Here is an 18484-nt window from a genome sequence, read left to right as displayed (position 1 = left end):
GAATGAGGCAAAAAAAATTGAGGAAAGCTGCTTACAAACAGCACCTCATGGCTTGTCCACTCTTTTTTCTTAAACAACCCAGAACCATGTGTTCATGTGTGGTACCACATACAGTAGAATTAATTCTCCTATATAAGTCACCAGTTAATTAATTGACCCACAAACTTGTCTACTGGCCAATCTGATGGGTGTAGTTCTTCAGTTAAGGATCCCAGGATCCCTTTACCCAGTTAATGTTTTTTTTTTGTTTTTGTTTTTTTTTTGTTTTGCATTGACCAAGTTAACCAGCACACTAGCCCTCTCTCCATTCTCACCACAGCCTCTTCCCTTCTTATATACCATCTCTCTTCTATTTCTCTGTGCCCTGGCCAAATACTTTGTGCTCGAACATGAGGAATAAAAGGTATTTGCATGTACCTTGTATATTTCTATCTGAACCTATAAAAATGGGCCAGTACAAAATAAATATAGATTTAAATTTTGATAGAAATAGATAATATTGCATTTTTGTATAAGTAGATTCTGGTTGTGATTAATATTTATATGTAGGAAAAACACTTTTCCTTTTTTGTATTTTTATTATTTCATTTTGTATTTCATATTTTCAGTATTTGGAGCATGGTAACACAGGGCTTAATTTAGATAGAAACAAAGCATATATTCTATTGATCCTGTTTAGTGCTTCTGTTTATTGCAGGTTTTAAATTTATTTTTTTTTTTGTATCCCAGGTTGATGGAGAAGATGGGTATAGTATTCTCACAGGTTTCCACATTCTTGAAGACTGAACACACACACACACACACACACACACACACACACACACACACACACACACATTTATAACATCAAGTTTGTAGCCAGAGTATCATCTGAATCTTTCTATTGCAATAATGAGAAATCTAATTAAGTGTATACATCTTAAAAGACATTTTCCTTGGGTTATAATGCACATACAGAAGGAAGGCTAGAGTTCATTCACAATTTTTGACTCACTGGAGGAAAGGGTTCATTAATCAATAAATATGGCTGATAGTATCTTGATTTGTGCATGTGTGCATAAATAAGTGGATTTGAGTCTGAGCCTTCTGTGTTTGTGTGTGGGTTTGTGCGTGTGCATGTGTATGTATGTATGTATGTATGTATGTATGTATGTATGTATGTAAGTGTGTGTGTATGTACGTACATAAGTGAACATTCCTGTGAAGTATCATCTTAGGAGTTATCACCCTTATTCTGAGACCGAGTAGCTCAGTGAGATTTACTAATTCAACTACACTCGCTGGATAATTAATCCCAGACATTCTCCCTTTGTCACTTGTCACCACTGACAGTACAAATGATATCATACCCAGATTTTTAAGTGAGTGCCCAGGTAAGAATGAAGATCCCCATAGTTGCACAGGAGGCACACTTTATGAAGTGAACTATCTCAAAGTCCAGTGATACACGCATATTAGCAGATTACAGCTTGTAAAATTTACGAAGCATTACTTTAAGTACCGTCACCAGGAAGTGACAACTGAATGCCTGGATACTTTTTTTTTCTTTCTTCCCTCTCCTTGCTATAGTGCTTTCTTAGGTGAATGCATGGTTAATAATGAACTCTATAGAGAATTAGGATGTAACATGATGAAATGTTAGAATGAGAGAATTATATGCAGCAGCCTAGCAGGGAGCTGAACCATAGTCTACTTAATGAAAAGCAGAGGAAACCAATAAAAATGGGTAAGGGTTATTAGCAGCCTTCTCCTTCCAAATATATTCAGGTCATCCTGCCACCCCATCTGAAGTATCTCAAATAATTACTGAAATCCAATAAAATCCACCCACCTAAAAGCTTTCAACCATGGCAGAGTGGCTCATCAAAATGAATATCTTATAGTAATAACACAATTATAATATTTTCCTCATGACTGAAGGGCCGGATATCATGAAAGCAGGTATAATTTAAAGATTCCGACAGGGATAACAGGTATGACTTAAGTCTCTGTTATTGGAAAATTTACTATTAATCAAAGACATTGGTCCTTATCTTCCACACAAAAGTATCATGTAAAAGTTATAGATGCTCTGAGACAATATGAGTCCAATATGGGTTTATGTGTGTACAGCTCATGTTAAGAAAAGAAGTTTGGTTTTTCTTTCCTGAAGACAGAGTCAGGAAACTCCTGATATCATTGATAAAGCCCAAGTTGCTCACTGAAGCAAGCATATTTTCCTACAGTTTTCTCAATTATGTATGTCAAAGATAATAAACAAACTTTTTTACAACAAAAATAACCTAAAACCTTGAGGTCTCATTTGTACTACTCCATCTCATTCCAAAACCTAAACAATCCACTTCTTATAAATTTGCTTACAAAACAAATTTTAACCTTTGATCAATACAGCAAATGATAACCTTTGTTAAATGTAACTTGAAAACTACCCAAATTCTCTATGAGGACATATAAAGATACCTATGCATGACTTTGAGAACCCCATCTCTATGTTATTAGTGTGCTTTACAGCGTGCCATTCTTTCTAGTTTAAATAAGTGTCCAACTATGCCTCATATTGGCTCACCTTGAAAGTGTTTTCTATATTTCTGATTGGTATGATATGGAGGTCTCCTCTATGGCTCAGGAAATAGTGCAGAAAAAGGACAGTGAAAAAGAATATAAGGGCAAGAAAATAGCCCAAAGGACTATGACATATTTAATATTAGACACAGAAATCATAGCTATGAACACATAGCAGCCACAGATGACTGAATGGGCCCATCAGCATCCAGGCATAGAGAAAGGACAGTCTCTAAACCCAACATCTTAGTGCACAACTATATGCTACCAGTAGACTCATGGAGAGAAGTGGTACTGCCTCAAATTATGTACACCTCATGATCCTGCCTTGCTCTAAAGGATATTTCTAAGTCAATGGTCTCAAATATAGCCTTGACTAAAATAATTACACTTCGAAACAAAAACAACAGCCATGAATCTTAACAAGAGGAAGATTGGAAAGAAATCAGGCTTAATGTGAATGGAAGGGAAATACAACAGTGTGGGGGAGAGAGTAATCAGAATACATTCTCTAAATATTTAACATCATCAAAGAACAAAATTAACTTTTTTCTGTTTTTTCTTTTATTTATTTATTTATTTATTAACTTGAGTATTTCTTATTTACATTTCAAGTGTTATTCCCTTTCCCCGTTTACGGGACAACATCCCCCTAACCACTTCCCCTCCCCTTCTGTATGGGTGTTCCCCTCCCCATCCTCCCCCCATTGCCGCCCTCCCCCAACAATCACGTTCATTGGGGGTTCAGTCTTAGCAGGACCCAGGGCTTCCCCTTACACTGCTGATCTTACTAGAATATTCATTGCTACCTATGAGGTCAGAGTCCAGGGAAAGTCCATGTATAGTCTTTAGGTAACGGCTTAGTCCCTGGAAGCTCTGGTTGCTTGGCATTGTTGTTCATAGGGGTCTCGAGCCCCTTCAAAATTCCAGTTCTTTCTCTGATTCCTTCAACGGGGGTCCTGTTCTCAGTTCAGTGGTTTGAGGCTGGCATTCGCCTCTGAATTTGCTGTATTCTGACTGTGTCACTCAGGAGAGATCTACATCCAGCTCCTGTCGTCCTGCACGTCTTTGCTTCATCCATCTTGTCTAATTGGGTGGCTGTATATGTACGGGTCACATGTTGGGCAGGCTCTGAATGGGTGTTCCTTCTGCCTCTGTTTTAATCTTTGCCTCTCTATTCCCTGCCAAGGGTATTCTAGTTCCCCTTTTAAAGAAGGTGTGAAGCCTTCACATTTTGATCATCCATCTTGAGCTTCATGTGTTCTAGGCATCTAGGCTAATTCAAGCATTTGGGCTAATAGCCACTTATCAATAAGTGCATACCATGTGTGTTTTTCTGTGATTGGGTTACCTCACTCAGGATGATATTTTCCAGCTCCAACCATTTCCTTATGAATTTCATAAAGTCATTGTTTTTGATAGCTGAGTAATATTCCATTGTGTAGATGTACCACATTTTCTGTATCCATTCCTCTGTAAAAGGGCAACTGGATACTTTCCAGCTTCTGGCTATTATAAATAAGGCTGGGATGAACATAGTGGAGCACGTGTCTTTTTTAAATGTTGGGGAATCTTTTGGGTGTATACCCAAGAGAGGTATAGCTGGATCCTCAGGCAGTTCAATGTCCAATTTTCTGAGGAACCTCCAGACTGATTTCCAGAATGGTTGTACCAGTCTGCAATCCCACCAACAATGGAGGAGTGTTCCTCTTTCTCCACATCCTCGCCAGCATCAGCTGTCAACTGAGTTTTTGATCTTAGCCATTCTCACTGGTGTGAGGTGAAATCTCAGGGTTGTTTTGATTTGCATTTCCCTTATGACTAAAGATGTTGAACATTTCTTTAGGTGTTTCTCAGCCATTCGGCATTCCTTAGATGTGAATTCTTTGTTTAGCTCTGAACCCAATTTTTTAATAGGGTTATTTGTCTCCCTGCAGTCTAACTTCTTGAGTTCTTTGTATATTTTGGATATAAGGCCTCTATTTGTTGTAGGATTGGTAAAGATCTTTTCCCAATCTGTTGGTGGCTGTTTTGTCCTAACCATAGTGTCCTTTGCCTTACAGAAGCTTTGCAGTTTTATGAGATCCCATTAGTCGATTGTTTTGTTCAGGAAATTTTTTCCAGTGCCCATGTGTTCGAGATGCTGCCCTACTTTTTCTTCTATTCGTTTGAGTGTATCGGGTTTGATGTGGAGGTCCTTGATCCATTTGGACTTAAGCTTTGTACAGGGTGATAAGCATGGATCGATCTGCATTCTTCTACATGTTTACCTCCAGTTGAACCAGCACCATTTGCTGAAAATGCTATCTTTTTTCCATTTGATGGTTTTGGCTCCTTTGTCAAAAATCAAGTGCCCATAGGTGTTTGGGTTCGTTTCTGGGTCTTCAATTCTTTTCCATTGGTCTACATGTTTGTCGCTGTTCCAAAACCATGCAGTTTTTATCACTGTTGCTCTATAATACTGCTTGACTTCAGGGAAAGTGATTCCCCCTGAAGTCCTTTTACTGTTGAGGATAGTTTTAGCTATCCTGGGTTTTTTGTTTATTCCAGATGAATTTGCAAATTGTTCTGTCTAACTCTTTGAAGAAATGGATTGGTATTTTGATGGGGATTGCATTGAATCTGTAGATCGCTTTTGGTAAAATGGGAATTTTAACTATATTAATCCTGCCAATCCGTGAGCATGGGAGATCTTTCCAACTTCTGAGGTCTTCTTCAATTTCTTTCTTCAGAGTCTTGAAGTTCTTATTGTATAGATCTTTCACTTGCTTGGTTAAAGTCACACCGAGGTACTTTATATTATTTGGTTATATTATGAAGGGTGTTGTTTCACTAATTTCTTTCTCAGCTTGTTTCTCTTTTGTGTAGAGGAAGGCTACAGATTTATTTGAGTTAATTTTATACCCAGCCACTTTTCTGAAATTGTTCATCATCTTTAGTAGTTCTCTGGTGGAACTTTTGGGATCACTTAAATATACTATCATATCATCTGCAAATAGTGATATTTTGACTTCTTCTTTTCCGATCTGTATCCCCTTGACCTCCTTTTGTTGTCTGATTGCTCTGGCTAGAACTTCAGAACTATATTGAATAAGTAGGGAGAGAGTGGGCAGCCTTGTCTAGTCCCTGATTTTAGTGGAATTGCTTTAAGTTTCTCTCCATTTAGTTTAATGTTAGCAACTGTTTTGCTGTATATGGCTTTTACTATGTTTAGGTATGGGCCTTGAATTCCTATTCTTTCCAGGACTTTTATCATGAAGGGGTGTTGAATTTTGTCAAATGCTTTCTCAGCGTCTAATGAAATGATCATGTGGTTTTGTTCTTTCAGTTTGTTTATATAATGGATCACGTTGATGGTTTTCCGTATATTAAACCATCCTTGCATGCCTGCGATGAAGCCTACTTGATCATGGTGGATGATTGTTTTGATGTGCTCTTGGATTCGGTTTGCCAGAATTTTATTGAGTATTTTTGCGTCGGTATTCATAAGGGAAATTGGTCTGAAGTTCTCTTTCTTTGTTGGGTCTTTGTGTGGTTTAGGTATAAGAGTAATTGTGGCTTCATAGAAGGAATTCGGTAGTGCTCCATCTGTTTCAATTTTGTGGAATAGTTTGGATAATATTGGTATGAGGTCTTCTATGAAGGTCTGATAGAATTCTGCACTAAACCAGTCTGGACCTGGGCTCTTTTTGGTTGGGAGACCTTTAATGACTGCTTCTATTTCTTTAGGAGTTATGGGGTTGTTTAACTGGTTTATCTGTTACTGATTTAATTTCAGTATCTGGTCTCTGTCAAGGAAATTGTCCATTTCCTGCAGATTTTCAAATTTTGTTGCATATAGGCTTTTATAGTAAGATCTGATGATTTTTTGAATTTCCTCCGAATCTGTAGTTATGTCTCCCTTTTTATTTCTGATTTTGTTAATTTGGACACATTCTCTGTGTCCTCTCATTAGTCTGGCTAAGGGTTTATCTATCTTGTTGATTTTCTCATAGAACCAACTTTTGCTTCTGTTGATTCTTTCTATGGTCCTTTTTGTTTCTACTTGGTTGATTTCAGCTCTGAGTTTGATTATTTCCTGCCTTCTACTCCTCCTGGTGTATTTGCTTCTTTTTGCTCTAGAGCTTTTAGGTGTGCTGTCAAGCTGCTGACATATGCTCTTTCCTGTTTCTTTCTGCAGGCAGTCAGAGCTATGAGTTTTCCTCTTAGCACAGCTTTCATTGCGTCCCATAAGTTTGGGTATGATGTACCTTCATTTTCATTAAATTCTAAAAAGGCTTTAATTTCTTTCTTTATTTCTTCTTTGTCCAGGTTATCATGGAGTAGAGCATTGTTCAACTTCCACGATTACGTGGGCGTTCTTCCCTTATTGTTATTGAAGCCCAGCTTTAGGCCGTGGTGGTCTGATAGCACGCATGGGATTATTTCTATCTTTCTGTACCTGTTGAGGCCTATTTTGTGACCAATTATATTGTCAATTTTGTAGAAAACATCATGAGGAGCTGAGAAGAAGTTATATCCTTTTGCTTTAGGATAGAATGTTCTATAAATATCTGTTAAGTCCTTTTGGTTCATGACTTCTCTTAGTCTGTCTACATCTCTGTAGAGATTTCTGTTTCCATGATCTGTCCATTGATGAGAGTGGGGTGTTGAAATCACTTACTATTATTGTGTGAGGTGCAATGTTTGTTTTGAGCTTTAGTAAGGTTATTTTACGTATGTAGGTGCCCTTGTATTTGGGGCTTAGATATTTAGGATTGAGAGATCATCTTGGTGGATTTTTCGTTTGATGAATATGAAGTGTCCTTCCTTATCTTTTTTGATGACTTTTAGTTGAATATTTGTTTCATTTGATATTACAATGGCTCCTCCAGCTTGCTTCTTCTGACCATTTGCTTGAAAAGTTGTTTTCCAGCCTTTCACTCTGAGGTAGTGTCTGTCTTTGTCTCAGAGGTGTGTTTCCTGTAGGCAGCAGAATGCAGGGTACTTATTGCATATCCAGTTTGTTAATCTATGTCTTTTTATTGGGGAGTTGAGGCCACTGATCTTGAGAGATATTAAAGAATAGTGATTGTTGCTTCCTGTTATATTCATATTTAGATATGAGGTTATGTTTGTGTGCTTTTCTTCTCTTTGTTTTGTTGCCAAGACGATTAGTTTCTTGCTTATTCTAGGGTATAGCTTGCCTCCTTATGTTGGGCTTTACCATTTATTATCCTTTGTAGTGCTGGATTTGTAGAAAGATATTGTGTAAATTTGGTTCTGTCATGCAATATCTTGGTTTCTCCATCTATGGTAATTGAGAGTTTTGCATGGTACAGTAACCTGGGCTGGCATTTCTGTTCCCTTACTATCTGTATCACATCTGTCCAGGATCTTCTGGTTTTCATAGTCTCTTGTGAAAAGTCTGGTGTGATTCTGATAGGTCTGCCTTCATATGTTACTTGACCTTTTTCCCTTACTGCTTTTAATATTCTTTCTTTATTTTGTGCATTTGGTGTTTTGACTATTATGTGTCGGGAGGTGTTTCTTTTCTGGTCCAATCTATTTGGAGTTCTGTAGGCTTCTTGTATGCTTTTGGGTATCTCTTTCTTTAGATTAGGGAAGTTTTCTTTTATAATTTTGTTGAAGATATTTACTGGTCCTTTGAGCTGGGAGTCTTCACTCTCTTCTACACCTATTATCCTTAGGTTTGATCTTCTCATTGAGTCCTGGATTTCCTGTATGATTTGGACCAGTAGCTTTTTCCGCTTTACATTATCTTTGACAGTTGAGTCAATGATTTCGGTGGAATGTTCTGCTCCTGAGATTCTCTCTTCTGTCTCTTGTATTCTGTTGGTGAAGCTTGTATCTACGGCTCCTTGTCTCTTCTTTTGGTTTTCTATATCCAGGGTTGTTTCCATTTGTTCTTTCTTGATTGCTTCTATTTCCATTTTTAATTCCTTCAACTGTTTGATTGTGCTTTCCTGGAATTCTTCCAGGGATTTTTGTGATTCCTCTCTGTAGGCTTCTACTTGTTTATTTATGTTTTCCTGTGTTTCTCTAAGGGCGTTCTTCACGTCTTTCTTGAAGTCCTCCAGCATCATGATCAAATATGATTTTGAAACTAGATCTGGTTTTTCTGGTGTGTTTGGATATTCCATCTTTGCTTTGTTGGGAGAATTGGGCTCCGATGATGCCATGTTGTCTTGGTTTCTGTTGCTTGGGTTCCTGCGTTTGCCTCTCGCCATCAGATTATCTCTTGTGTTACTTTGTTCTTCTATTTCTGACAGTGGCTAGACTGTCCTATAAGCCTGTGTGTCATGTGTGCTGTTATCCTGTTTTCCTGTTTTCTTTCAGCCAGTTATGGGAACAGAGTGTTCTACTTTTGGGTAGTTTTTCCTATCTACAGGTCTTCAGCTGTTCCTGTGGGCCTGTGTCCTGCATTCACCAGGCAGGTCTCTTGGAGTAGGAAGTTTTGTCTTAACTGTGGTCCCAAGGCTCAAGTTTGCTCGTGGGGTTTTTCTTATGAGCTCTCCATGGGCTCAGCAACCAGGAAGATCTGTGCCGCCCTTTCCGGGAGCTTCCTTTCACCAGGGTTCCAGATGGCGTTTGGTGTTTTCCTCTGGAATCAGTAATGTGGGCAGAGTGCAGTCTCTTCTGGTTTCTTAGGAGTGTCTGCATCTCTGAAGGTTTAGCTCTCCCTCCCATGGGATTTGGGTGTAGAGAACTGTTTATCTGGTCTGTCCCTTCAGGTTCCGATGGTGTCTCAGATGCAGGGGACCTGCTCCTGCTGTGCCCTTATCCAAGGGAACCCAGAGGCCATATACAGTTTCCTCTTGGGCCAGGGATGTGGGCAGGGGTGGGCAGTGTTGGTGGTCTCTTCCGCTCTGCAGTCTCAGGAGTGCCCACCTGTCCAGGCAGTGAGGTCTCTCTCCCATGGGGCTTGGGAGCAGTGAGCTGCTGCAGGCAGGGATCCGCGGGTCGAACAAAATTAATTTTACAAGATGAATTATAGTTGTCTTAGGGACAAAAATATTTTATACATGAGAGATTTCCAACATTACGGAACAGTTAAAACTACTATTTAGCAGGGATATAGAAGGTCAGGACGAATGGAAAATTTCAAGAAATACATAGAGCAATTCTTCACTCTTCCACTTAATTGAAGAATTTCTGCCTAAAATTTTTCAAAGCCTGGAAATGTTCAATTAATCTATCCCCAAATTCCTGAAATAATTGCTCCTTTGAGAATGGGGACTGCTGTTCTGTAAAGTCTATAATGTTAGAGGCTGGAAATGAGTTAAAACCATCTTCACCAATCTCTGTGCTCTGTTTTGTTTCCAGAGACTACAGTTCTTACTGTTCTTACTAGCGCTGCTAGTACCTTGAGTTTATTTGATGTTATTGACCTAAAGTATTGCTTAACCCTACCAATGAACAGCTTAAAGAACATTCCGGTGGTTTGACTCTTTGGCACATCTTTATGCTAGAAATCTACCCTCTTTTAAAATCATACTTATTTGTCTGTCTTCTACTGTCTTTGTAAACTATACCATCTCTAATAGAGCTCATTTATAATGTAAAAGTATGGGCAGTTTTTTGGTTTTTTTTTTAACATCTCACTACCTGAAAATGAATTTGCAACCAACTCAAATCATTTAAGCACTTCATGGAAGACTCTGGAAAAGTTTGAGGTTGAGATTGAGAGGTAGCTCAGAGTTTAAGATCATTTACGAGGCAATCATGATGAATGGTGTTTGCATCCCAGCATTGTTGTAACAAGCCAGATGTTGGGGTAAAGCTTATAATCCCAAACCTGAGGTGGAAAGAAGCAAGACTGTGGTTTTATGAGATGAGAATACTCAACCTACAGGTTCAAAGAGAATCTTCATCAAAAAACCAGAAGAATGAAAGAGGTAGACACCAGATGAGCTTTTCTGGTCTTTGCACATGTCTAAATCTGTACATATACATGTGCATATCTCATTCATATATAATTATGTAATAATCATGAAAATATTTAAAAATCATACATAGAATTATTTTAAAATAAGAAAGGAAACTATCATAATCATTGTTTTAAATGATTTCCTGTACATAAACTACAAATAAAACCTAAAAAAGTCAAATCAGTAATCTTTAGTCTTTCTCAATTACATTGTTTGTTCAGACACCTCTTCTACCAGTCTCTGTCTTGGGAGCTCCACTTCATCATAAGTGACTGGAAATGGAAGCATTAAAAAGGATATATAAATCAAGCCATTGTAAGAGAGAAACTAGGTACCATTCTAATCAAACAGAATATGCTCAAGAAAAGCCTATGGTACATAAACATGAGAAAGATTAAATTTTATAAATATTCTAAAAAGTGTCAAATGTATGTGGCATTTTTGGTCCAATGCTTTACACATAGATCAAAATTTCATTCCTCTTTTGTGATAAAGTGTTTTCAGTTTTATTTATAATCATGTATAACTGGCTTAATATTCTTGCATAGGACATAAGAATCTATAATCTTCATCATGCATACCAGAATTCAGAAATATGTCCACAACAATTTCCCCACTCAAACACTGATAACTACATTAGCATATCTTGAGTCAGACTTGAGTAAACTATCAACAACACAAAAGGCATAATGAATCCTGATAACTCTTTTTAAAAGGCCCAAGTATGTAAATAGTCTAATATTTAAGTTAGAAATGTCATGGACTGTGCCAATGTATCCATTTGAGATTTATAGTTCCCTATCCCTGGAAGTCACCAAATCCAGTCACATTGAAATGCAAGTGGTGTCTTCTACCCACATTTTTGGATCTGACTGGAGGTGATGAGTCAAGTGTGGTTAATAACACTGTATTAAGATTTTTTTAATTGTGTATATGTGTATGTTTGGGCACATGAATGATGCAGGAGCTTATGAAGCCTTACCATGTTATGAATTACCTAATGTGGGTGCTGGTAAACAAATCCATTCTTCTACAAGAGCTGTATGAATACTTAACTGCTAAGCCATCTTTCTGAGTCCTGAATGTCTAGCATAAGACAATGTGTCATAGTTCCTGCCCAGAGAACAGAGCCAGTAGAGCATGGGCTTCCATGAGGATTTATTGCATTATCCTCCTCTGGGAAATATTCAGGACCTCTGGAAGAACAGTCAGTTCTCTTAATTGCTGAACCATTTCACAATCCCATGAAATGTTTAAAAGATGGGTTTGCCGTCTCTTTTTTAAGAATCAAGAGGCTGGGATAATGGAATGTTATTTCATGTGATAATCAAAAGGAAACTTTGAATAAATGACTAAATTGATATGTAAATAAAAGACTGGGCTTGTGGTCTATAAGAAAGCTATCCAGAGAGGTTTTAGACATTTTTTGGAGGAAGAGTGAGCTGTGTTCATCTGTCCGGAGATTTCCAGAGAAGGCTGCCTTTTGCAGATCACAGGTTGTCAGCTTGTACCTCACAACTATCTTCCAGTCATTTTTTATGGCTACCCAACAGCCCTTCTTTCAGGAACCCCTCACTATACTGAGATAGTTACATGGTACCATCTCTCAGGCCTGACTCTAAGTTTTTAAAAGACATCCCTCCCCGCAAGAAAATACAGCAGACTCAGCTTGATATTTCTTTTACATTGAATAATTATAGATTTTGTTAGAAGGAATATTTGCAGAATTCAATCTCTGTGCAGAACTGTAATTTACAAAGAATGGTCCTTGTAGGTGTTTTTGTATTGCTAACCATCATATAACCAATACAACATGTTGCTTGATAAAATTTATACCCAGAAGTACAACGCTGAGCCTCAATCATTAGATATCAAGCCAAACCAATCAAAGATTTATAAGCTGAGTTAAACACAATGTTGATTCAATCTAATTTGTGTGGAAAGGTTTCAAAGTTATTTTTTGATATTTTACCCAACCAATTATAACAACTTCTGATTTGATTTATCCCAGAATTAGCAAGTCCGAGTGGCATGCTACCAGCAAATGTAGGGAATGACTTCACCCATGCTTTTTGAATTACAAATTCAGGGAAGGCACTAAGTCAAATTAATGTTCCTTTTCATGTTTGAATTGCTTTATTGATTCATTGTTTATTCAACAGATGGTCTATAAGCAACTCTTCCGAGGTTAGGCTTTCTGCTCTGGCTAAAAACAGAAGTGTTGAGGAAGTCGTGCTTAGAAATTTCCCACCTGAAATCTTCATGGCAACAGAATGTGGCTCAGAGATTATGCCATTATCACTAAGACCAAGAAATATTAGTGTAGCCTGTACCTTACTGTGATACCACATAGAAGTTTGTTATTGTTGTTGTTGTTGTTGTTGTTGTTGTTGTTGTTGTTATTGCTGTTGTTGTTTGATTAAGTTTTGTAGAAAATTGGAAAAGATTTGATTTGGTATCAGGATTTGTATAAAGAAATAAAAACAATGAAACATAAACCAGAAAGTTGCCCATTATAATTTCACAAAAATAATGAGAAAAATGAAATGTTTGGCATCAATATTCAATAAATGCAATTCTTTGGTTCTTTCAAAGCAGGTTTTGTACATACAGGCCAGGCTCTTTAGAGGTTTGGTTAAAAGACATCAAGTGGAAAAAAATCTGTAATATTAAAGGGAAACCTCTAGCAATAGGCAAAGTGCTCAAGGAGACAGAGACCTTCTCCTTGTATCCTATTCCACTTACCTGTCAGACCTCTAACATACAGACAAAGCAAACAGAAGTTCACAAAATATCATACTGTTTTGGCTTTACACTCAATGTGCGTGTGCGTGTACGTGTGCGTGTGTGTGCCTATGTGCGTGAGTGCGTGCGTGTGTGTAGGTATGTATGTATAAATCACACATTGAGATCAGAGGACAACTTGCCTTTGGGAGTGAGTTACTTCTTTCTACTAACTTGGATATGACAAGACAACTGATGTGGCCAGTGCCTTCATAAGCTAAACCATCCTGTCAGCTGTCCACTTTTATTTTTTTTTCAGACAGAGTCTGTTGTGGAGCTAAATTCACTGGCTAACAAGCTCCAATATCCTCTTGTCTTTACCTCCTAGCTCTGAAATTATAAGCATATGCCACCATGAACAGATTTTTAGAAGGGTTATTGGTTTTGACCTTCATTCTTTAAAAAAAAAAAAAAAACATGCTTAATTCATTTTTTTTCTTGTATAAAAACACTTATGTGGTAGGCACAGCTGAAGCCTAGGTCCTTTGAACAGATTTGAAGGTGGAGGAAGACCATGAAAAATAGATCTATAGGTAAGATTAAAGAAATTTTGTTTCAAACTAGAAAATTAACAAAGGAAACTTTATTCTCAATAGTTCTTTTGAATCTAATTTAAATGTATTTAGCTAATAATATGAAAATTTTACACCAAAGGCACATCTACCTAGTGATGCTTAAAACAACATATAAGATGTAAATAAGTTTAAAATGTCTATCTTCTCGATTCTGGGTCCACTTTAATTTCTGTTATCAAGGACAATGAAGCAATTTGAACATGTAAGGTAATTAATTCCAAAATATTAATACAGCTTCTATATAACATTCTCAGTTCTAGAAATTTGTTACAAAGGAGTAATATGAAATTTGATGAAAATTTATGTCTAGTCATTATTTTTTATAGTAAAATAAAACTATGTCTAAATTACAGAAAGGCTATGTAAATGATTGTGTGTACATGTAATAGGATATTTTACCTCACAAAATAGTGACCTTTGAGGAAAGCATAAAATAAAATATCAAATTATATGTACTGAATACAGATTGTATATATGACTCTGTCAGTATATATTCCTATTAATAAACAAGCATATAAACTAGAAGAATTTGCTCAAAGGTAATTTTCTTTGGGTGAAAATTCATGGAAATATTTATTTACGCAATTATTTTTTTTTTATATTTTCAACACATTTAAACAAAGAAGCAGAGGCTCTAAATGTCTCAGTGGACACTGTTGCTGTTCTAGAGATACTCAGTTTAATTTTCAGTACCAATATGGCAGCAGACAACTCTCTGCAATTTAAGTTCCAAGAGAGCTTATGTCACTTTTGGCCTCCAAAGTCACCACATGTTTATGGCGCATACACTGACTGTATCCTTTAGTCAAGCATATACACAAGCGAGAAAAAATTGTCAAAATTGACATAAGGAATGTTTGAACAGTAGTGAGGTGGTAGTACAGGAAGGGTATGCTTATGAAGTTTTTTTTTTTTTTTTTTGGTGGAGGTTTCTTTTTCTAACTTATTTTTAAGACAGGGTTCCAAACTGTAGACTAAGCTGAACTTACATTCATTCTTTCTGCTTCATTCGCTGGTGGGCATGAACAACAATACTTGACTTGTGGTTTCTCTTCTAAAATACTTTTCTTGACTTACAGACAAGATAATTGTGCACAGGTGCATTCACATGGGTATGGATATTTGCATATCTATCTGCGCATGTGTGTATGCCCATGTGTGTGTTTCTATCTGTATGTGTATCCATTGTCTGTGTGTGTTATATGATTTCATGCAGGCACATGTACACATGAAAGCCAGATTTCAAAGGACAGTTTCCTTCTCAGTAGTTTTTCTTGAAAGTATTTTTAAAGACAGCACCATTCACTGAACCCAGCACTCATTAATTACCTGATCAGTTTGGCTATAAGCCACATGTCCTCCTGTCTTTGCCTACACAGTGCTTATATTTAAAGGGTATATCACCACACCCACCTCATTTTACATGGAGATCAAACTCAGATTCTCATGATTACAAGGCAAGCACTTTAGTGTTTGTGTTAGCCTTATCATAAAAAGCATAATTATAGGCAAACATGAATAAAATAAGTTAACTGTGAAAGTGACAAGGCTGAGTTTACTAGATAACTAATGCCAAAAGGAAAGAAGAACTCACAGGTCCTTAAATAAATGGTGTGGTCTAAGGAGAAGGACATATCACTCTGCTAAATAAAGATATTGGACAATATCAATGGAGGGAGCAAACAAACAGCAGCAGTCTTTATACAGGGAGGAGCCACATTGTGCTGTGAGGTTCTCTTTGTGTATGTTTTCATGTATGTGATTATGTATATGTGTATGTCCTTGTATGTATTAGTGTAATGTGTGTATATTTATGTAAATATTAGCTTATGTATATCTGCATAAAATGCATGTGTGTTCAAGAATACATGTGTTCATGTATCTGTGTGTTTTTTTTTTTTTTTTGGTTCTTTTTTTCGGAGCTGGGGACTTTTTATATCTGTTCATGTGTGTGTTAATTTAAATGGGTGTGTTCATAAATGAGTTCATATGTGTTCACATATGTGTGTTAATATGCATGTTCATGTATTTGTGAATGAATGTGTTTCTGTATATTTGTGTTCATTTATATGTGTACTCATGTAAGTGTATTCATTTTTATGTGTGTGTTAATATATGTGTGCATATATTTAGAATTCTAGTAAATAAAATTTTATCATTCCATAGGCAAATGGACTGAACTAGAAAATATCATCCTGAGTGAGGAAACCCAATCACAGAAAAAAACACATGGTATGCACTCAATAAAAAGTGGATATTAGCCCAAAATTTCGAATTACCTGAGATATAATCAATAGACCAGATGAAAATTGAGAAGAACAATGATCAAAGTGTGGATGCTTCACTCCTTAAAAGGGGGAACAGAAAATTTCATTGGAGGGGATATGGAGGCAGTTTGGAGCAGAGACTGAAGGAAGAGTCATTCAGAGCCTGACCCACATGTGGCCCATACATATACAATCACCAAACTAGATTAGATAGATGAAATGAAGAAATGCAGGCCGACAGGAAGCATATGTAGATCTTTCCTGAGAGACACAGACAGAATACAGCAAATACATAGTCAAATGCCATCATTATACTACTGAAGTGGGAACAGAACCTCCGCTGAAGGAATCAGAGTAAGGACTGAAAGAGCTTGAAAGGGCTTGAGACCCCATATGAACAACAATGCCAAGCAACCAGAACTTACAGGGAATAAGCCACTACCCAAAGATTATACATGGACTGAACCTGGGCTCCAACCTCATAGGTAGCAATGAATAGCCAGGTAAGAGCACCAGTGGAAGGGGAAGCCCTTGGTCCTGCCAAGACTGAACCCCCAGTGAACGTGCTTGCTGGGGGCAGGGTGTTAATGGGGGGAAGATGGGGAGGGGAACACCCATACAGAAGGGGAGGGGGAGACGTTAGGGAGATGTTGGCCCTGAAACCTGGAAGGGGAATAACAATCAATAACAATTGAAATGTATATAAGACATACTCAAGTTAATAAAGATTAAAAAAAAGAAGATTGATGCAGCTAAGAAATGCATGATTACAGGAACTGAATATAGATGTCTCCTGAGAGGCAAAGCCAGAGCATATCAAAAACACAGCAGAATGCTAGCAACAAACCACCGAACTGAGAATTTAAGCCTGTTGGAGGAATTAGAGAAAAGCTTGAAAAAGCTAAAGGGTTTGCAACCCCATAAGAACAACAATTCCAACCAACCAGAACTTCCAGGGACTAAACCAGTACACAAAGACTATACATGGACTGACCCAGGGCTCCAGCTGCATATGTAACAGAGGAAGGCCTTGTTGGGCACCAATGGAAAGAAAAGCCCTTGATCCTGCCAAGGTTGGACCCCCAATGTAGGGTAATGTCAGAGGGTGGGAAAGGGGGCTTGACAGTGTGTGAAACACCCTTATAGAAGAAAGGATGGGGGTTTATGTCTGGGAAACCAGGAAAGGGAATAACTTTTTATATGCAAATAAAAATACATCTAATTTTAAAAAATTCAAAAAAAAAGTCACTGACCTTGATGTTGAGACAGATTTTTCTTACTGGTCAGTTCTTACCTCAGGAATCCTGTTTTTCAAATCCCTGGTACTCACACTAGGATTACAAATGACCACTACCATATCATGTTTTTATGTAGATTCTATGTATATAGTCCAGTTCCTCATCCTTTCAAGGCAACCTCTGTTAAAACAAATGAGCACCTCTCAAGTCCAAACAGTCTCCAAACACATCCTCTCCATCTGATATTCCACTGTCAGGTGGGAAGCTATTTCTCCACGTCGTGACACAGATCCTACAAGCATATCATCCTGTAATCATTACAATATAAGTTTGCTTAAGTATTGACTATGCAAGACCAAATTGCAGTGGCCTTATTTCTGCCATGGGAACTTGGGAACATCATTCCTCATCTTACAAAATAATGTTCCTTGAGCACCTATCAGTTACCATTATATTACATGGATTTATTCAATTCTGATTTTAAAATTCAAATCAGAACAGAATGCAGAATTTGAACAAATCATGCCACAAAAACTAAACTCAGGGCAAGACTCAAAAGACCAGGAATAAGATTGGTCAACGATAGCACACTTATTTAAGATGGGTAAGGCCCTGGTTCAACTCCAAACACCAGTCAAGTTAAAGTAAATTAGAATAAAGAAAGAGACTAGTTACAAAAATTTATGTATTCTATTTTGTATCCATACATTTACATGTATTACTACATATTTATTATACCTTTAGTATACATATATACATACATATGGATATTTGGTTGACAGAATACCAGGGAGATACTAATAAATTATTTATATTTTGAAACATTAGTGGAACCAAAATATAATCACTAGAAATTTGCATTTTCTAAATTGTACATTTATTTGAAAAAAGAGAAAATACTAAAAACAGTCTGCTATAATTAAAATGATCTGCTATCAGATACCCAGTACCAACATTAAAACCAAGTCTGTCTCTATATTTGTAACATATGGACAGCAGAATCAGTAATATTCTAGGAGCTTGATAGCCATCCTAGTGAGTGATCTTTTCTCAAAAAATTCTGGATATATAGAGGAATACACTTAATGTTGAACTCTAGTCTTCATATACACATGAACACTCATGGA

The 18484-nt window shown here is 37.1% G+C and overlaps 1 protein-coding gene across 4 annotated transcripts in view; it reads right to left on the bottom strand.

Annotated features, from left to right (window-relative positions):
• Cntnap5c (contactin associated protein-like 5C) overlaps positions 1–18484 on the bottom strand; it is a 1032620-nt gene that overhangs the window by 522556 nt on the left and 491580 nt on the right.

Source organism: Rattus norvegicus, chromosome 13 (assembly GCF_036323735.1).
Source record: "Rattus norvegicus strain BN/NHsdMcwi chromosome 13, GRCr8, whole genome shotgun sequence".
Lineage (NCBI taxonomy): Eukaryota > Metazoa > Chordata > Mammalia > Rodentia > Muridae > Rattus > Rattus norvegicus.
The sequence above is the reverse complement of the archived record's forward strand: the minus strand, read 5'-3'. Positions and strand labels throughout refer to the sequence as shown.